Source organism: Gopherus evgoodei, chromosome 2 (assembly GCF_007399415.2).
Source record: "Gopherus evgoodei ecotype Sinaloan lineage chromosome 2, rGopEvg1_v1.p, whole genome shotgun sequence".
In the NCBI taxonomy this organism is placed as follows: Eukaryota; Metazoa; Chordata; order Testudines; family Testudinidae; genus Gopherus; species Gopherus evgoodei.
Window position 1 is genome coordinate 291,513,645 of NC_044323.1, and position 20,083 is coordinate 291,533,727.

The window sequence follows — 20,083 nt, forward strand, 5'->3', positions numbered from 1 at the left end:
TCACTTCTAACTCTCTGATTCTGTACTGATTCTGATTCTGTACTGTTTGCCCATGTTAAATTATTCTTACAAGTGTTTTGCTGAGAAATTTTAGCACTTCCATGCTTTGGAGCAAGAATTTGCCCTGGTGTCAGGATTGTGCCTTTTGCCATCTGCATGAAAATCAACTCAAATTTGTCTAAGTTAGGAGCCTCTGAAAATCTGTTAGCACATGCAGAATAGAGACTTGCTAGAGCTCAGCAGCTAAATTCTCAAATGATTGTGTCTGCAAAGAACTTGCTCCAGATCCCAGCTGAGCATGACTCTCCCTGCAGTTGTTCCTCCCAGAAGCCAGGGTCAATGTGGCACAGGGCATAGGAACAAAGCTGGGAGACTAAGAGCACAGAAGAGACAATCCCATATCTAAGATAGTATTTTTTCTACAGGACAGACCTGCTTTAGGGATGAATCAGGGTTGTGTAATGAAGGAAACTGTAGAACCTCTGCCTCGTTTATTGCAGAAGTTGCAAGGTGTGTGCTGAATGATGCAGGGGACTGCTGCAAGAGAAGGGATAATGTCATGGTAAAGGAAGCTGAAGGATTCCCTAGAGAACTGGATTCTATCCCTGCTTTTGCTACAGAGCTCCTGTGTGATGCTGGGCAAGTCAAATCAAAACGTTCACAGGCAATCACTGAATGCACATTCTTCATTTTTTGGGTAGCTAGTTTACTCCACTCGGGTCTGGTTTAGCGAAGTGCGGAGCACGCCCAACTGTGGTCAGTAGGAGTGTCATAAACACATCAAGTGCTACATAAGGCAAAGGACTCTGAAAAGTCAGGTCCTAGATGCCACAAACTGGCCACCCAAAATTAGTGGACATTTGACACTGATATCTCTGTACTTCAGTTCCCCATCTGTAAATTGGGAATAACGTCACTGCTTTACCTCACAAGGGTGCTGCAAAGACACATTTGTGTAACGTTTGTGAACTACTCAGATGCTACAGGGATGAGTGGCATATGAAATTTTATGAGGAAATTAACGATTCCGTATTCACAGCAGCGTTTGAATAGTGTGCAGTAAAAGAAGCCCAGTGCCACACGTTGAACGATGAAAATCAAACAAAAACATTATTCGTTGAGTGCGCACTGTCCATCCTGGGCACTGAATGAGGCCAGGGTCCCGCAGGAAAAAAATGTGATTATGTAATTACACACACACACACACACACATTACTTCCTGTGTTCAAAACATCGCTCTTCATCAGTGTCAAGTGTCTTCACCTGCTTCTTCAACATCCACCTATTTTACCTTGCTTTCAACCAGGGATTCTCACTCCTGTGCTCTGTACTCTTTTCTTGTGTCCTAAGCAAGAATGGGTGTAAATAAAGAAACTGCCCTGATTTTAGTTAACGGTGTAATGCTGCTGAACCAGTTCAATTAAATCAATGCAGCAACATCACAAGTGTAGTTAAACGTATGCAACTTCTGTATGTAAACAAACCCTGAGTCTGAATTCTAAAGTCTCAGAACTCCAGAACAGGACTTATATGTACGTTTTCCCTAACTTAATGTTCGAGGGTTGCCTAACGGATTTTTAAGATTTTGCAGTAGGGGCCATGCCTCTTGCCATATACTGGCCTAATTAGCGTAGGGAATGAGTGTAAAATAAAATGAAAATGTTACACAATAAAGAGCACAAAACACTTTACAGCTAATTAATTTGCACTTTTATTGAGAATTTATAAAGATAGTATGACAAAAAATACCCACATAAGCCGTCATAAGCATTTGCTCAACAAGCACTAAAACAATGACATTTCATATCAACATATTTTTTTAAGACTATACAACTCTGCAATGCAACAAATGTTGCATTTTAGGGCACATCTATACTTAAATCACTGCACTGGTGCCACTCTAGCACTTTAATGAAGATGCTCTAAGCCAGCAGGAGAGAGCTCTCCCATCGGCTTAATAAATCCACCTCCCCGAGAAGCAGTAGCCATGTTGGCGGGAGAAACTCTCCCCTCCATACAGCACTGTCTACACAAGGTTAGGTCGATATAACTACTTTGCTCAGGGACAGAAGTGCTGGAACTGGGGGAATGTTTCCATTATATACAAGGCAATGGCTATCAGCGCACCCACTACAAAAATTGTTCCAGCACCCCTGCTCAGGGGTGGGGATTTGTCACACTCCTGAGTGATGTAGTTATACTGATATACGTCTGTAGTGTAGACCAGACCTTAGGGCTGGTCTTCACTATAGGGAGATCGACGCTGCTGCAATTGATCCAGGGGGGTCAATTTAGCGGGTCTAGTGAAAACCTGCTAAATCAACAGCAGAGCCCTCTCTGGTCAACTCCAGTACTCCAGCTCTCTGAGAAGAATAAGGTAAGTCGATCAGAGAGCGTCTCCCATCGACGCAGCACAGTGAAGATACTACAGTATCTATGTCGACTCCAGCTATGTTATTCACGTAGCTGGAGTAGCATAACTTATGTTGACTTACCCCGGTACTGAAGACAAGCCCTTAGTTTGATATCCCGTCCAAGAGGAAGTTGAAATAAACACTGCAGTTTTATTTTGCACCCATCCCTCCCAGACTTAACCATACAATTCATTTTCTAATTGCATTGGAGCTGTCATATTGGATCAGAGTAGTGATTCATACTAATATCCTATCTCTGACCATTGCCAGTTCTAGATGCTTCAGTGGAAGATGCAAGAATCCCTGGAGGAACAAGTTATGGAGTAACCTGTGTATAGGATGTCATAAACAGATAGTTAAGGGTTAATGTCTCTTTTACCTGTAAAGGGTTAACAAACAGGGAACCAAACACCTGACCAGGGGAGCAATCAGGAGACAAGATACTTTCAAATCTAGGGGGAGGGAAGCCTTTGTTTGTGTTTTGGGGTTTTGCTTTGTTCTCTCTGGGTCCTGGAAGGGACTAGACGTGCAACCAGGTTTCTTGCCAATCTTCCTGCTACAGTCTCTTATATATTCAGAATAGTGAGTATTAGTAGAACAGGCTGGAGGAAGTTTTTTCTCCAGTTTCTATAAGCTGACAGACCCTGTAACTTTTACCATCTAAATTGCAGAGATAACTTTTACCTTTTTTCTTTCTTTTTATTAAAAGTTTTGCTTTTAAGACCTGTCTGATTTTCCCCCCTTGTTGAGGCTCAAGGGAATTGAGTCTGTATTTAACAGGGAAGGGGAAGGGAGGGGGGAAGGGTGGAATCCCTTTGTTTTAGATTCATGGAGCGTGAATCTGTCTCTCTCTCCAGGAGACCTAATTTCTCTGTGTTGTGATTCAAGGAGTTTGAATCACAGTAATCTTCCAGGGTAACCCAGGGAGGGGAAGGCTGGGAGAGGCAACGGTGAGGAAAGGGGTTTACTTTCCTTGTGTTAAGATCTAGGGGGTCTGAGTCTTGGGGGTCCCCAGGGAAGGTTTTGGGGGGACCAGAGTGTATCAGGCACTGGAATTCCTGATTGGTGGCAACTTATCAGATCTAAGCTGGTAATTAAGCTTAGAGGAATTCATGCTGGTACCCCAACTTTTGGACTCTAAGGTTCAGGTTGGGGAAAGATACTATGACACCTGTGTATAGGAAAAGTTTCTTCCTAACCCCCATCATTTTATGCTCATGCCCTGAAGCATGAAAGTTTATCTCCTTCCCAGCAACCTTTTGATTAAATAGCACAGCAAGTGAGCAGTCAACACTAAGAGCTACTGAGGATAAGCCCACCACAACCAAAGTACAAAGTGGATTTTAAAATCTGCTCCTTTATCAATTCAGACCCCAAGCCTGCAGAACAAAGTTACCAATATGTGTAAATAAACACTCCAACTTTCTCAGCCTGTCTTTGACTTTGCAATTTTATTGCCAATAAAATATTTGTTACGAGCTGGCGGGCTGGAAATCAGAGTGAATTTACACAGGATGACTTTTTTTAAAAAATCAGCTCTTTCTCTTTAACTGAACACTCCCATAAAGTATAGGAGATCTAGACCCAACAGCATCCTGCCAGATCACAAGAACCAGAGGATGAAATTTACCCAGTTAGTTTTACTATAAAAGAAATGGACAAGAGAAATGCAAACAAGGGACACCCACTCTCCCACTCTGCAAAAAGTACAAGTAAATCAGATGTACTGGTATTTAATTCTTTGTACTTTTATAATCTTAGGTATTATTAGCAATACAGGTAAAGGAAACTGTTAAGTGCGGTTCTTATATTGATCTCCTTAGCAGAAGGAGAATGCCAGTTAAAAATGCAAAGCAATGTTTTTAAAATGCCAAAATAACTGATCATTTGGTGGAAACGGCTGTTTGTTCGTTAGAGCTATTGTGTTTGAGTGTCTTATTATATAATGATTAGGGGATAAAACGTGCGGAAGCAATGTGGCCTAATGGACAGAGCACCAGATTGGGATTCAGGACACCTGCAACTCCCAGCTCTGCCACTGACCTAACTCAAGTCACTTCATTGCCCTGTGCCTCAGTTTCCCCATGTGTAAAATAGGAATAATGATATTGACCTCCTTTGCAATACTCTAAGATCTAAGAGCTGGCTATCATCATCAAGTAGCCACTGCAAGATCGTCAATTTCTAATCTTCAAATCCATCCCAGCAACCACTGAATATTCTGCTTGCCAATGTCAAGATAAATAGCTAACCATTTTAAACATTTATCTTCTATTTTCGTATATTAAAAATAAAACATCCAACAAGAGAAAACAGGTAACATAACATGCTAAGTTCCCTGTAAGCTGTGTGGCCGCGTGGCCTCGCAGGCAGGAAGAGGCACCCCTCCCCCGGTACAGCCCAACCCCGCCAGAAGTGCCGTGGCCATGGAGAGGAGCGCCTCCCCTGGCCCAGCCCAGTCCAGCCCCACCACAGCTGCTGGGGAGAGGAGCCCCTCCCCTGGCCTGGCCCAGGCCAGCCCCACCAGAGCTGCCGGGGAGAGGAGCCCCTCCCCTGGCCTGGCCCAGGCCAGCCCCACCAGAGCTGCCGGGGAGAGGAGCCCCTCCCCCGGTACAGCCCAGCCCAGCCCAGCCCCGCTGGAACTGCCGCGGCAAGGGAAAGGACTAGGGGGAGTCCTTGCTCCCCACTGCAGCCCCAGGGCAGCCTGCATCCCAAACCCTTCTTCCCTAGCCCCATCCCAGCCCCACCCCACAGCCCTCACCCCTAGCTGGAGACCTCACCCCCCAAACCTCAAACCCCTGCCACAGCCCTGAGCCTCCTCCCGCACCCCAAACCCATCATCCCCAGCCCCACCCTAGAGCCTTCACCCCAACCCTCTGCCCTAGCCTTGAGCCCCCACCTTCTCCCCAAACCTCTCATCCTCGGCCCCACCCCAGAGCCCTCACTCCCTGCACCCAACCCTGTAGCCCAGCCCTGAGCCCCCTCCCGCACCTCAATCCCCTCATCCCCAGCCCCACCCCAGAGCCTGCATCCCCAGCCAGAGTCCTCCCTCCCCGCACCACAACCCTCTGCTCTAGCCCTGAGCGTCCTTCCACACTCCGAACCCCTCGACCACACCCCTACCACACATACACATACACAAGGCCTTAACTATAGTTTAGACACAAATATTAAGGCTTCAGCTCTGGAAAGCAGTTAAGCGCATGCTAAACTTTAAGCATGTGCTTGAATCACAAGCAGGGGCAGCTCTAGACGTTTCACCGCCCCAAGCATGGTGGCATGCCGCGGTGGGGCGCTCTGCCGGTCCCACAGCTCCGGTGGACCCCCGCAGGCGTGCCTGCGGAGGGTCTACTGGTCCCGTGGCTCCGGTGGACCTCCCGCAGGCTTGCCTGCGGAGGATTCGCTGGTCTCGCAGCTCCACCGAAGCCGTGGGACCAGCGGACCCTCCGCAGGCATGCTGCCGAAGGCAACCTGCTTGCCGCCCTCCCGGCGACCGGCAGAGCACCCCCCGCAGCATGCCGCCCCAAGCACGCGCTTGGCGTGCTGGGGCCTGGAGCCGCCCCGATCACAAGTTGAAAGGGAAAATCCACACATAATTAAAGTTCCCAGAGCCTATGTAGGCTCCAGGAGTCATCTGGGTCTGCAACTGTGAATCCCAATGCAGGATTAGGAACTTTATGAGCAAAACTTACCCCAATGCATAATGGCTGCACAATATGCTTCTTACTAACTAAAACCCCAATCCTAAATAAACTAGAGGCAGGTAGTCTCCTGTGCCTGCGTGGAGCCCTTGGTGATCAGATGTCCCGATTTTAACGGGACAGTCCAGATTTTGGGGGCTTTTTCTTCTATAGGCACCTATTACCCCCCACCCCATCCTGATGTTTTACACTTGCTCTCTGGTCACCCTGTGGAGCCCCCACTTTAATCAGCAGGTCTCTGCACTGCCACAGGCACCACTCCATGCTGAACTCATTGTAAAATCAGAGCTTCAGGCAAATTAAAGTTCTAAATTAAGAGATATACGACTTAAGGGGTGCCAAGGACCTCATGTGGACACACTGCACTGAGGTGAATTTCACTCAAAAGAAGAAGAAATGTTTTATCATTTTTTTAAATCAGTTAAAAGTTTGTAGATTTACATATCTGGCAATCCCCTATACATGAGAAACCAAGTGACAGTGATTCAGCGAGGTTCACTCCCCAAGCTAAGTGAAGCGTAGAAAGTCAGAGAGCAGAAAAGATTAATAAAAAAAAAAAGATTTTTATAGTTCTTTCTATTTTAATCTATTCAATAGCTTCATCAATGATTTAGAAAATGGCAGAGAGGTACACTTAAAGTTTGCAGACGATACCAAGCTGGGAGGGGTTGCAAGTGCTTTGGAGGATAGGATTAAAATTCAAAATGATCTGGACAAACTGGAGAAATAGTTTGAAGGATGAAATTCAATAAGGACAAATGCAAAGTACTCCTCTTAGGAAGAAATAATCAGTTCCACACATACAAAATGGGCAATTACTGCCTAGGAAGGAGTACTGCAGAAAGGGATCTGGGGGTAAGAGCAGATCACAAGCTAAATACGAGTCAACAGTATCACAACGTTGCAAAAAAAGCAAACATCATTCTGGGATGTATTAGCAGGAGTATTGTAAGCAAGACACAAGAAGTAATTCTTCCGCTCGTCTCTGCGCTGATTAGGCCTCAACTGGAGTGTTGTGTCCAGCTCTAGGTGGACCTTTCAGGAAAGATATGGACAAATTGGAGAAAGTCCAGAGAAGAGCAACAAAATTGATTAAAGATCTAGAAAACATGACCTATGAGGGAAGACTGAAAAAGTCTGAGGGTTTCTTTAGTCTGGAAAAGAGAAGATGGAGGGGAGCAGGGACACATGATAGTTTTCAAGTACATAAAAGGTTGTTACAAGGAGGAGGGAGAAAAATTGTTGTTCTTAACCTCTCAGGATCGGACAAAAAGCAACGGGCTTAAATTGCTGCAAAGGCGGTTTAGGTTGGACATCAGGAAAAACTTCCTAACTGTCAGGATGGTTAAGCACTGGAATAAATTGCCTAGAGAGGTTGTGGAATCTCCATCATTGGAGATTTTTAAGAGCAGGTTAGACAAACACCTGTCACGGATGGTCTAGATAATACTTAGTCCTGCCATGAATGCAGGGGACATGACTAGACAACCTCTCAAGGTCCCTTCCAGTTCAACAATTCTATGTTTTTATGACAGAGGCAGGGAATCCAAAATATTATTTTTATCTTGAGAGCACTCTTTTAACATTTGCAAAAGAGTCAACAATTCAAAATACCATGTTATTTTAGCTACCTATTTTAAATAATAGGGGGAGTGGTGGCTATGATCATTTAAAGCCAGTCTAACTTTTCTTTATACGAATAAGTTAACCCATCAAAAAAAGAGAGAGAGACCAAAAAATCACTCCCTTCTGTTTTTCTTAAAACTTGTTTATGTAATTGTTAAACCAGTTAAGGGGTTAATTATTTAAGGTAAAACGTCCCTATATACTGTATGCATATGTGTGTGTGCGTATGTGTCATGTAACTTATGTAAGCTTTAAGTAAAAGTTAAAAAAAGTAAAGTTGGTAATAACTCAAATTAATTAATTAATAATAAATAAAATAAATAAATGCTACAAAACGGTCTAAGCACAGCTGTAAGTACAAGTCAAACTTTCACCTAAGCAGAGTGTTAAAATACCAAAAAACTAAATTAAATAATAATGTAAAAATGGTTAATTAAAAGGTATTTTAAAAAAAAAAAAACCTTTACCAAAAGGTACCAAAAAATTTGTTCCCCTCAAGGGTCACAAAAACCTTGTAGCCATGCCTTTTTCTCATATTATGTATTTCACCAAGCCAACAGTTTCTGTGCCTTAACTTGTAATGTCAAAAAAATCCTCAGCAACAAAATCATTAAGGCTTTTCTAGCAGCCGCTAGAAAGGAAAAGTGCTTTTGTATTCTGTGCTAAAAAAAAAAAAAAAGTAAGCAAAGCAAACTGCTTCTAACTCAAGTTTAATTAATTAATAACTAAATAACAAATAATTAAAATTAAAAACCCCTAAACATTTAATCGTATATAAAAAGTCTTCCAGCAACAGTGCTGGAGGCGAAAAAAAGTAAGCCAAATACTTTCCTCTTAAAAAATAAGCAATTAAATGTTGTAAAAAAAATCTTTTTTTTATTTAAAAGTGTTAGGTCCAGTATGTCTAATGTGCATGTACAAGGTAAAAAAAAAACCTTTACTACTCCTAACCTGTAAGTGGTAAAAGCAAGCAAGGTAATGACTTTAAAACAAGTTCAAGCATCTACATACCTTCTTAATCTAACTAGTCAGTTGTGTCTTATTCCATAAATAAGTATCAGGTTAGTTGCAACTCTAAACTTACCCTATTAAAAAAAAAAAAAAAAAAAAAAGCCAGCAACATATCATCTTTCTGCTTTATGCAGAAATCATTACTTTAAAAAAAAGTGTTAAAGCTTCCTCAACATGTAGCAAACTTTGCTACCCGCAAAATACATTATGTTTATCATTATAGGTCCTAATTCATCAATGTAAAATGTAAAATTAATCTAATTACAATTGTGCCCTCATATTTCCTAAAAAATATTAGTACCTGCTTTAACTCTTTTTTTCCACCCATTTCTGTTTTAATCTAGAATCTAAAGATTCAAAAAAGGCAGGTTCATAACTTAATAATCACCTTAACAAAGCAAAAAGTAACGGTCTCAAGTTGCAGTGAAAAAGATTAGGTTAAATATTAAAAAAAACTTTTTCACTAAAAGAGCAGTGAAGCACTAAAATGGGTTACCTAAAAAGGTGGTAAAATTTCCTTCCTTAAAGGTTTCTAAGGTCAGGCTTAACAAAGCCCTGGCTAAAATAATTTAGTTAATTATTAGTAATATATTTTTTCTTTGTGGTACCACACTATTTTAACAGGAAAATTAAAATCTAACCACCATGGTGTCTTTCCTTCTTTGACACCTGGGGTGATTCAATCCTTGCAAAAATCAGTGAAAAATATAGGTATGTTTGTCTCGATAAACAATTTATGTAAAACTAACTCACATATATTTATTATTAGCTTTAATTTAAAATTTGTCAGGCAACCTGGCCAGTTGTTTGGCAAAAACCCAAATTACAATTCAAACGTTCCTTAAGCAAACCGTCTTCCTATTAGTGTAACATTAATACTTATATTATAGCTGTAGTGCTTTATAATGTCATATACTTTGCTTGGTTCTCATAATATAACTAACGTAACCTGGTATTAAACCATCAGTTATTACCCCAACAAAGGGGGGGAGGTATACAGCTAGTAAAAGTAATCTTGTTATTATTTAGCTATTTGTTATTTGTAAATTTGCCTCTGTAAAATATTTTGTTTAAAAATAGTAAAAAAAATTAAAATTGCTAAATTAGTAAATGTTCTAACATCAAATCTCACAATGCTGTACCAAAAAAAATGTCTTTACAGGTGCTCAGCAATAAAACAAAACCCTCAAGAAGAACCCAAATCCATCTTACAGCACTATGCTGACAGCATTGTTCCTCCTCTGCGAGAGTCTTAAGGTCCTAACAGTTTGTTCAAAAAGGCAAACTCACAAGCTCCAGTGTTTGTACCATGTAAAACAAACAAACAAACATTTGTTGTAAACCTCCAAATAATAAACTCTTAATGCTAAAGTAAACACAGGCTAAAAAATATAAAAACACTCTTTGATACATTGGTGCCTTCCTTAAAGCCATATAATTTCATCCCCAGTATGTTAAACTTTAAAAAAATTAATATAAAAACACTTTTGTTGCTCTGGTGTAAAAACATTCTTTGGTACATTGGTACCATAGTCAAAACTAACTGTATTAAGTGTATTGCCTAAAATAATATCATCAGTGTGTGTGTGTATATATATGTCTTAAAATATAATATGTATAAAAACTAAACATATGGTGAAGGAATATACCAAGTAAAGGTGTAACCCTCAGCTAACACATGTAACCATGTCTCCTGTAGTAACCTAAAAAAACCCATCCTCTCATCAATAACTTCAGGATAAAAGGTGGCTACATTTATATCAAAAATATCATAAAAACCATATGTCAAATATCAATTTATGCATACAGTACACATATATACCATAATTATGGATTTTTAAAAGTCGTACATTTAATTTAAAATACATAGTTGCAATTTAGTAGTATTAAAGTTGGTTTAAAATATAAAACAAACAAAGTCACTTGGTCTAATCCTTATTAAAAAATGACACTGCTTTCTACAAAGGGCAGCTCAAATATAGGGTGTATGACACTACACCCTAATTAAAACTCTTAGTTAACTAAAACGGCATTATGGTACCTCCTAACTGGGTCCAATCCAGATAAGAATGTATTTGGTCACTTGGCAGCTCGACGCAGCAGGTCGCCTCAAAAATAAGGTCTACTACTATCACAGCAATGTGCCTCCTCTGGTAGCATTCCTCCCGACATCAAAAGTTTCACTAATGGCCTGGTGTTCTAACAAAAAAATCAGTACATCAAAGTAATGTTCAAAGCAAACACAGTGCGGTGTAGCCAAAAAAAAGAAGGCAATAACAAAATCCATCTTCATCTTCACTATTGGTAACCTGCCTGGTTAACCAAGTATATAAAGGGTAACATTTATCAAAAGTGGCAAGTATGATAATAACCAAATATCAAATTATTTTTATGGTCAATTAAGTGTAAGATCACATCAAATGTTGTGGGTATAAATGCCTGTGGGGTGTAACATCTTAACTGAGCAAATGGTGCTTCCATCAATCATCTTGTGTATAAAAGGCACAGGCTTTTAACATACAGTAAGGCCCTAATTTAGGTGACAGGGTTCACTGGCAATTCACCCTATCAAGGGGCGCTTGTAGCCCAGTGGGCCAGCTTACGTGTATTATATTTATTGCTTTCTTATTTTGCTTTATTGTGTTTAGTAGTAATGGAAGGAACCTACAGGCTTTTATCCTGTAAAATTTGGCTTTAGTAAATAGTGCAAGGCTTAAGGCCTATAACCTTTGGTATAAATATACTTAAGTAACTCGTAAGTTATAGGAAACTAAAAGCAGCATGCAAAAGGGGGAATTTTGTCCAAAATACTAACGTTAGCCACTCACAAAACACAGCTAACCCCAGCACAAAACATAGCTAACACCAGCATCCAAGAAGTTCCAAACAGGACCTCTAACTGCAAAGTCGGCATACCAGCAAATTAACGTGTATGCTAATAGGGTAACATCATACATATACTAATCTATACAAAACAAACACCTTAAGGGGAGGTAATACAAATGAGGACTTTTATTGTACACCTCTACCCCGATATAACGCTACCATACGAAATATTTCAGTGATGACTTCAGGGGGCGTTTGCCTACATAGGGACTGCAATGCTGGATGCTAAAAAGATGCTAATACGGATCTATCATCCTCCATTCAGCCTCTGACTTTACAGCCCATAACCTGGGTTAAAGTTTTCACTAGTATTTATTAACCGGCTCTGTAACAGTGATACCGCCCACTGTTAAGAATGCTGATTTCAGAGCAGACATCCTCCTGTAAAATAGGGCCCCAATCCTGAAAGCTTTTCTGCATGGACACACCTTTACACTAACACACAGAATATCGGGGTTGGAAGAGACCTCAGGAAGTCATCAAGTCCAACCCGCTGCTCAAACCAGGACCAATCCCCAACTAAATCATCCCAGCCAGGGCTTTGTCAAGCTGGGCCTTAAAAACCTCTAAAGAAGGCGATTCCACCACCTCCTTAGGCAACCCATTCCATTCACCACCCTCCTAGTGAAAAAGTTTTTCCTAATATCCAACCTAAACCTCCCGCACTGCAATTTGAGACCATTACTCATTGTTCTGTCATCTGGTACCACCGAGAATAGTCTGGATCCATCCTCTTTGGAACCCCCTTTCAGGTAGTTGAAAGCAGCTATCAAATCCCACCTCATTCTTCTCTTCTGCAGACTAAATAATCCCAGTTCCCTCAGCCTCTCCTCATAAGTCATGTGCCCCAGCCCCCTAATCATTTTTGTTGCCCACATAGCTTCACTTCAGTCAGTAGCACCTGCCTAAACACAGAGTCTGTCCAGGCAGAGTAGCTTGCAGACTAAGAGCTCAAGATTGTACATAATATTTATACAGCATCCAAAAATTTGCTACACACTTTGCAGAGCCAATAAGACATATGTCCTACAATCTCATTTCACACATGACAGAGTGAAGAGTGTAACATCAAGGGTTGCAGGGTTACAGCAGTGCTAAGATCACATGGTTGCAGTTATGCTGGGCACAAGTCTCCTTGCTTCCATTAAAGCCACATTTTGGTTTTATTTACATTAACTCATTGCTTGTAGGTTGCGTGGAAGAACTGAGCTTTGGGGAGGGAATGATGAGAGACATTTATTGCTTGGTTAGCAGGCATAGGGAAGGCGTTCTGCACGTAGGCGTCACCACTGAAGAAGTCAGAGCCAAGAGTGGGAGATGAAAACAAAGAGGACATCAAGGCTGGAGTCAGTGACTGAGCAGAGGAGAAACGCTACAAGATGAAAAGTCAGAGATGTAGGCTGGGGCTGAGTCATCACTAATCAACCCAATAAAAAGCTCAAGAGGTATAATATGCCACTCAATACCTTACTGCCCTCATGACTAAGAAAAATACCAGCTTAATTAAAAGGGTCACTACCAAGGTAAATATATTTTTAGAGGATGAGTCTTACCCTTGTCACCACTAGCTGAAACGTTGGGGGGAGAAGATATTTAAAATCTAGGCGGCTTTTCAACATTTTGTCTTGACCACACAAACATATCCATCCATACTTAACATTACACATGCAAGTAGTGACATATTCACAAACTTAAAGTTAAGCACGTGCAAATATTGGGTTGCAAACACTGTAGGAGACTATTTGAAATTCCAACAAGTGGTTTTCAGGTGATGTTCTTTTTCTTAATCGTGAAAATATTTTTATTGTTTTAGAAAATATTTTTGATATATTTCATAAACCAAGACACAGGTCGGACCTATATTTCCTGACTGTGTCCCTTTAAATGTTTGATTCTGGTTGATATTTATACTATGAATCTAGTTTTATGTGCATTTAGACATTTCAAAATGTAAAAGATCACTCAAGGGCTGTGTAGAAAGTGATGCTTTCTAAATCTGAAAAAAGTTGTAAGAAGTTTTACTTGCTTTATTGGATTTTGATAGAAGTGTTGCTAGTAACACCTTCCTAGAGGTGATAAATGCCATTTTAAAAACATGCCATGTAATACCACAGAGTAGTCACCAGGAAAACAATCACCCTATTATATCCATTAGTGACGTAAGTGAGCAAAACCTTTTATTTAACAATGGTCAGAACCGACTATCATCCAAAGTTTCTATATCAGAGAGAGGTTCTGCATTATCCAAGTTTCACTGCATTAAAAAAGCCTTAGCTTCACAGTGACATTTCCAGCTAGAGGGGAAAATGTATTCATCTACTTAGGTGTACTGTGAAATGTTTCCCCCAAGACAGTTGAAAACCAAATCCTGTGGTTGCTATGCATGAAACGCTCTGATATGGAATGACATAGGGGAAGGCGAGTTCAGGTAACTGCCACTGTGCAAGACATACATTCTCTGCAGACACACCCTAGAAGAAGTTCAGAGAAGAGCTCCGCTGTGACACCTGCAGACAGTTCTCTGGAGGAGCACTCCAAGAGAAGACAGGGGTAAAATTGACACCTATGCACCTCCCACTCCCTGGTGAGATGGGAGAGCTCAAACAGCTGGTATTCATTCACACACCCTCAGTGAAATGCCTCAGGAGGAGTCACAGGAATGGGTCTGCAAAGGTCAGGCTGGTAAGCCAGCTCCCCTCTGCATGTCTCTTCCCCATCACTATAGGGGGAGCAACAGGTGGAGATGAAGGGAAGCCACTGGATCCCAGACTCTCCTACTGGACAGATGCTCCAGAGGGAGCTGAGGTCCCTGACACATTCACCCTCCTTGTCTGCAGAAGGCTCCCTAGAGAGAGGCCAGGCTCAGGTACTGGAGAAATACAGATACCCTTAAAAGCGAAGAGTTCTGCTGCAAAGGGAGAGAATGACAATCCATGCCCCTGATCCATACACCCTCCTCCTCTTTGCATGGGCCTCCTCGGTCCTCCAACTACACACCCCTTCTCTCCACAGGGGGACCCCCAGGATCCCACCCCACCTTCCCCTTCTCTCCACGGGGGCATCCCGCAGACTCTGACCCACCTCCCTCTTCTCTCCGCGGGGGGGACCCCCAGGATCCCAACCCACCTTCCCCTTCTCTCCACGGGGGCATCCCGCAGGCCCTGACCCACCTCCCCCTTCTCTCCGCGGGGGGATCCCCCCCTCAGGATCCCGACCCACCTCTCCCTTCTCTCCACGGGGGCATCCCGCAGGCCCTGACTCACCTCCCCCTTCTCTCCGCAGGGGGACCCCCAGGATCCCGACCCACCTCCCCTTTCTCTCCGCGGGGGGATCCCGCAGGCCCTGTTCCACCTCCCCCTTCTCTCCATGGGGGGACCCTCAGGATCCCGACCCACCTCCCCCTTCTCTCCGCGGGGGGACCCCCAGGATCCCGACCCACCTCCCCCTTCTCTCCGCGGGGGGACCCCGCAGGCCCCGACCCACCTCCCCCTTCTCTCCGCGGGGGGACCCCCAGGATCCCGACCCACCTCCCCCTTCTCTCCGCGGGGGGATCCCGCAGGCCCCGACCCACCTCCCCCTTCTCTCCGCGGGGGGACCCCCAGGATCCCGACCCACCTCCCCCTTCTCTCCGCGGGGGGACCCCGCAGGCCCCGACCCACCTCCCCCTTCTCTCCGCGGGGGGACCCCCAGGATCCCGACCCACCTCCCCCTTCTCTCCGCGGGGGGATCCCGCAGGCCCTGACCCACCTCCCCCTTCTCTCCGCGGGGGGACCCCCAGGATCCCGACCCACCTCCCCCTTCTCTCCGCGGGGGGACCCCCAGGATCCCGACCCATCTCCCCCTTCTCTCCGCGGGGGGATCCCGCAGGCCCCGACCCACCTCCCCCTTCTCTCCGCGGGGGGATCCCGCAGGCCCCGACCCATCTCCCCCTTCTCTCCGCGGGGGGATCCCGCAGGCCCCGACCCACCTCCCCCTTCTCTCCGCGGGGGGACCCCCAGGATCCCGACCCATCTCCCCCTTCTCTCCGCGGGGGGAACCCCGCAGGCCCCGACCCACCTCCCCCTTCTCTCCGCGGGGGGATCCCGCAGGCCCCGACCCACCTCCCCCTTCTCTCCGCGGGGGGATCCCGCAGGCCCCGACCCATCTCCCCCTTCTCTCCGCGGGGGGATCCCGCAGGCCCCGACCCACCTCCCCCTTCTCTCCGCGGGGGGACCCCCAGGATCCCGACCCCCACACACTCTCCTCTCTCTGCAGGGCGGCCCCCACAGATCTCCCGCCGTCCGTCAGCAGCAGGCGGGACCGCGCAGGCCCCGACCCACCCCCGCTCTCCGCGGGGCCCCGAGGCCGGGCGCCCCCCGCCGCACGCAGCTCACCTCCAATTGTGCGGGCAGCGCCGGGGAAAACCCAAACATCACGTGACCGCGCGACCGCCCCGCCCAGGAGGCCGCCGCGCCAACTACAACTCCCAGCGAGCAGCGCGCCGGGTGGGAAGGGGCGGGGACTGCAGGAGCCCCGCCCCCTGCGCCACCCCGGGGTAATACCCAGCCCTGGCCCGGCGCTCCCTTCAGCCCCCACCTCACTTGAGTCCCGGCCCCCATCCTGGCTCTTCATACCCTGGCCCCGATCCTGGCTGCCTGCCCCTCCCCTCCCGGCCCCGATCCTGGCTGCCTGCCCCTCCCCTCCCCTCCTGGCCCCGATCCTGGCTCCCTGCCCCTCCCCTCCTCTCTCGGCCCCGATCCTGGTTCAGATTCTCCCCTCATTCCCATCCTGACTGCCTGCCCCTCCCCTCCCGGCCCCGATCCTTACTGCCTGCTCCTCCCCTCCCCTCCCCTCCTGGCCCCGATCCTGGCTCCCTGCTCCTCCCCTCCCCTCCTGGCCCCGATCCTGGCTCCCTGCTCCTCCCCTCCCCTCCCCTCCTGGCCACGATCCTGGCTCCCTGCTCCTCCCCTCCCCTCCCCTCCCCTCCTGGCCCCGATCCTGGCTCCCTGCCCCTCCCCTCCCCTCCCCTCCTGGCCCCGATCCTGGCTCCCTGCTCCTCCCCTCCCCTCCTGGCCCCGATCCTGGCTCCCTGCCCCTCCCCTCCCCTCCTGGCCACGATCCTTACTGCCTGCTCCTCCCCTCCCCTCCCTGCCCCTCCCCTCCCCTCTCGGCCCCGATCCTGGCTCCCTGCCCCCCCCTCCTGGCCCCGATCCTGGCTCCCTGCCCCTCCCCTCTCCTCCCGGCCCGAATCTGGTTCAGATTCTCCCCTCATTCCCATCCTGACTGCCTGTCCCTCCCCTCTTCTCCTGGACCCGATTCTGGCTGCCTGCCCCTCCCCTCCCCTCCCCTCCCCTCTCGGCCCTGATCCTGGCTCCCTGCCCCTCCCCTCCCAGCCCCGATCCTGGCTCCCTGCCGCTCCCGTCCTGGCCTGGCCCCAATCCTGGTTCAGATCCTCCCCTCATTCCCAACCTGGCTGCCTGCCCCCCCTCCCTGCTCCGATCCTGGCTGCCTGCCCCTCCCCTCCTGGCCCCAATCCTGGCTGCCTGTCCCTCCCCTGGCCTGCCCCCAATCCTCGCTGCCTGCCCCTGTCCTCCTGGCCTGGCTCCGATCCTGGTTCAGATTCTCCCCTCATTCCCATCCTGACTGCCTGTCCCTCCCCTCTTCTCCTGGCCCCAATCCTGGCTGCCTGTTCCTCCTCTGCCCTCCCCTCCCCTCCTGGCCCCAATCCTGGCTGCCTGTCCCTCCCCTGGCCTGCCCCCAATCCTCGCTGCCTGCCCCTGTCCTCCTGGCCTGGCCCCGATCCTGGTTCAGATTCTCCCCTCATTCCCATCCTGGCTTCCTGTCCCTCCCCTCCTGGCCCCTATCTTGGCTGCCTTGCCCCTCCCCTCAACCTTGGCCCTGGTCCCAGTCCCAATCCTGAGTCCTCATCCTCCCTGCACCTCCCATACTTGGGCCTAGTCCCGATCCTGCCCCCTTTGTCCCTGGGCCCTGGCTATCCCCTAGTCCCCTCCTGGGCCCTTTTCCCGAAGCCTAGGGCTCTAGTTACACACTCACCAAACACACACCCATGTAATGCCCTACGTGCTAGCTCCTCCCCTGGCCCCAGTCTTCTCCCAACCGGTCCTTGTGCTGCTGTTGCCCCACACCCTCTCAGGTCATGGCTAGGACACCCTCTAGACCAGGGGTTCTCAAACTGGGGGTTGGGATCTCTCATGGGGTCAGGAGTTTATTTTATGGGGGGCAGGGTCATGAGCTGTCAGGCTCCACCCCCAAACCCTGATTTGCCACCAGCATTTATAATGGTGTTCAATATATAAACAAGTATTTTTAATTTATAATGGGCAAGGGGGACACACTCAGAGACTTGCTATGGGAAAGGGGTCACCAGTACAATAGTTTGAGAACCACTTCCCTATACCTAGTTAGTGAGGTTTACACATCAGCCTGCAGGTGCCTGCTTGCAAACTTGAATTGCAAATCCCAGACCTGTATTAGACTCTGTGAAACCCTTCAAGAAAATAAGGGATGAGAAACAATTTCATGAGGTTTTCATTTCACCAGGTGGAGGTAGGGTTGCCAGCTTTCTACTCGCACAAAACCGAAGATTTTACCCCACCACCTGCTGCACCCCTCCTATGAGGCCCTGTCCATGCCTCGTGCCTTCTCTGAGGCCCTGCCCCCCGCTCACTCCGTCTCCCCTCCCTCTGTCGCTTGCACTCTCCCCACACTCATTCATTTTCACTGGGCTGGCTCAGGGGGCTGGGGTTCAGGAGGAGGTGAGGGCTCCAGCCTGGGGTGCGGGCTCTGAGATGAGGCCAGAAATGAGTTCAGAGTGCAGGAAGGGGTTCCAGGCTAAAGCAGTGGAATGGGTTGCAAGAGGGGGTGGGGGAGGTGGACTCTGAGGTGGGGCCTGGGATGAGGGGCTTGGGGTGTACAAGGTGCCCCAGGTTGGGACTGAGGTGTTCAGAGGGCAAGAGGGGAATCAGGGCTGGGACAGGGGATTGGGGCATGAGGGGAGTGAGGGCTCTGGCTGGGGGTGCAGGCTTTGGGGTGGGGCTGGGATCTAGGGGTTTGGAGGGCAGAAAGGGGATTGGGGCCCCGAAGTGGATCAGGGGTGCAGGCTCTGGGCAGTGCTTATCTCAAGCAGCTCTCGGAAACTGACATGTCCTCCCTCCGACTCCTACACGGAGGCACGGCCAGGCAGCTCTGCACACTGCTCTGTCCGCAGGCCCCACCCCCATAGCTTCCATGTTGAGCCAGAAGTGGGGAAATACCGAATGTTGCCTGGGAGCCACACATCATGGAGGCTAGCCAGGAGCAGCGCCACCAACCAGACACCTGGTCACCCTAGGTGGAGGGTTAATTTCCACCTTTGAAAAGTGGTTTTACTGTCCTATGAAGCCACTGAACATATATGATGGCCCTAAATCAAAACCAACCATTCTAGGCTCATAGTGTTGCAAAAAGCAAAAAGTTTGCATGAAAGAAAAGAGTCAGTTCTGTTTTGATAATTGCAGGTGTTATGAGTTACTCATAATTCTTTGGGGAAGGGAATGTGCCTTCTTTTGTGTTTTCCTGTGCTTAGCACATGTTAGATACCACCAGAAACATAATAAAAATAAAATTATCTACATTATTATTAAAGTGCTGATGGCGTGTTCAGTTCTGTACAAAGCACAGTAAAACACAGCCCCAACTCCAAGGGCGTTTAAAATCTAAATGGCTTGATAGCCCAATTCAGGCACACGATGCACTTGGTGACCCACGGAATAGCTTTGTCTTTGCTCATAACTGGATTTTTTGTTTGTTTTTTATTAGGTATGTGACAGCAATTTTACTGAAGTGGGCTAGCACTGGATAGCTTCACGGAAGAAGTGAGTTATAAGGAGGGATTTTCTTGATAGGACCTTTAAACAACATTTCATTTTAACAAGGAGTTGTCAAGCCTGCTGCTTTTTCAGAAATGTAATGCTGCCCCGATAGCCCTGCCAGAAAAGTTTTAAAAGGGCTGAGGGGCCACCTAAGCCTCCATAAACTTCAAGATATTACAGCGCCAAACCACAAGCAGAGCTGTTTCCTTGATCTTTTGCTGCACTGATAAATCATTTATTGGTGCAGCCTTTGCAGAAAATCCCTGAAGGAAAAGGCCATAAAAATGCACTGATAACAAAATGCTGCTGTCCTGCTTGCCGTGTGCAAATGCCTCTGATCTGGTGGCACATTCTATTTTTTGCTGGGTTTTTTGGTCCCACGAAAAGTACAGATTAAGGGCTTGTCTTCACATACAGGTGCAGCTGCGCCACTGTAGCACTTTAATGAAGACGCTGCTATGACGTCAACAGGAGAGCTTCTCCTGTCGGCATAGTCAATCCACTTCCCCAAGAGGCCGTAGCTGTGGCGACAGGAAATGCTCTCCCATCCACACAGTGCTGTCTACACAGGGAGTTAGGTCAGTATAACTACATC

At 47.0% G+C, this 20,083-nt stretch overlaps 1 protein-coding gene across 1 annotated transcript in view; it reads right to left on the minus strand.

Annotated features, from left to right (window-relative positions):
• TSNARE1 (t-SNARE domain containing 1) overlaps positions 1 to 16,105 on the minus strand; it is a 637,975-nt gene extending 621,870 nt beyond the window's left edge. The window contains exon 1 of the mRNA XM_030553891.1: positions 16,012 to 16,105. The gene's annotated coding sequence lies outside the window, so the exon portion shown is untranslated. The remainder of the gene's footprint in view (positions 1 to 16,011) is intronic.
• Positions 16,106 to 20,083: the final 3,978 nt, after the last annotated feature.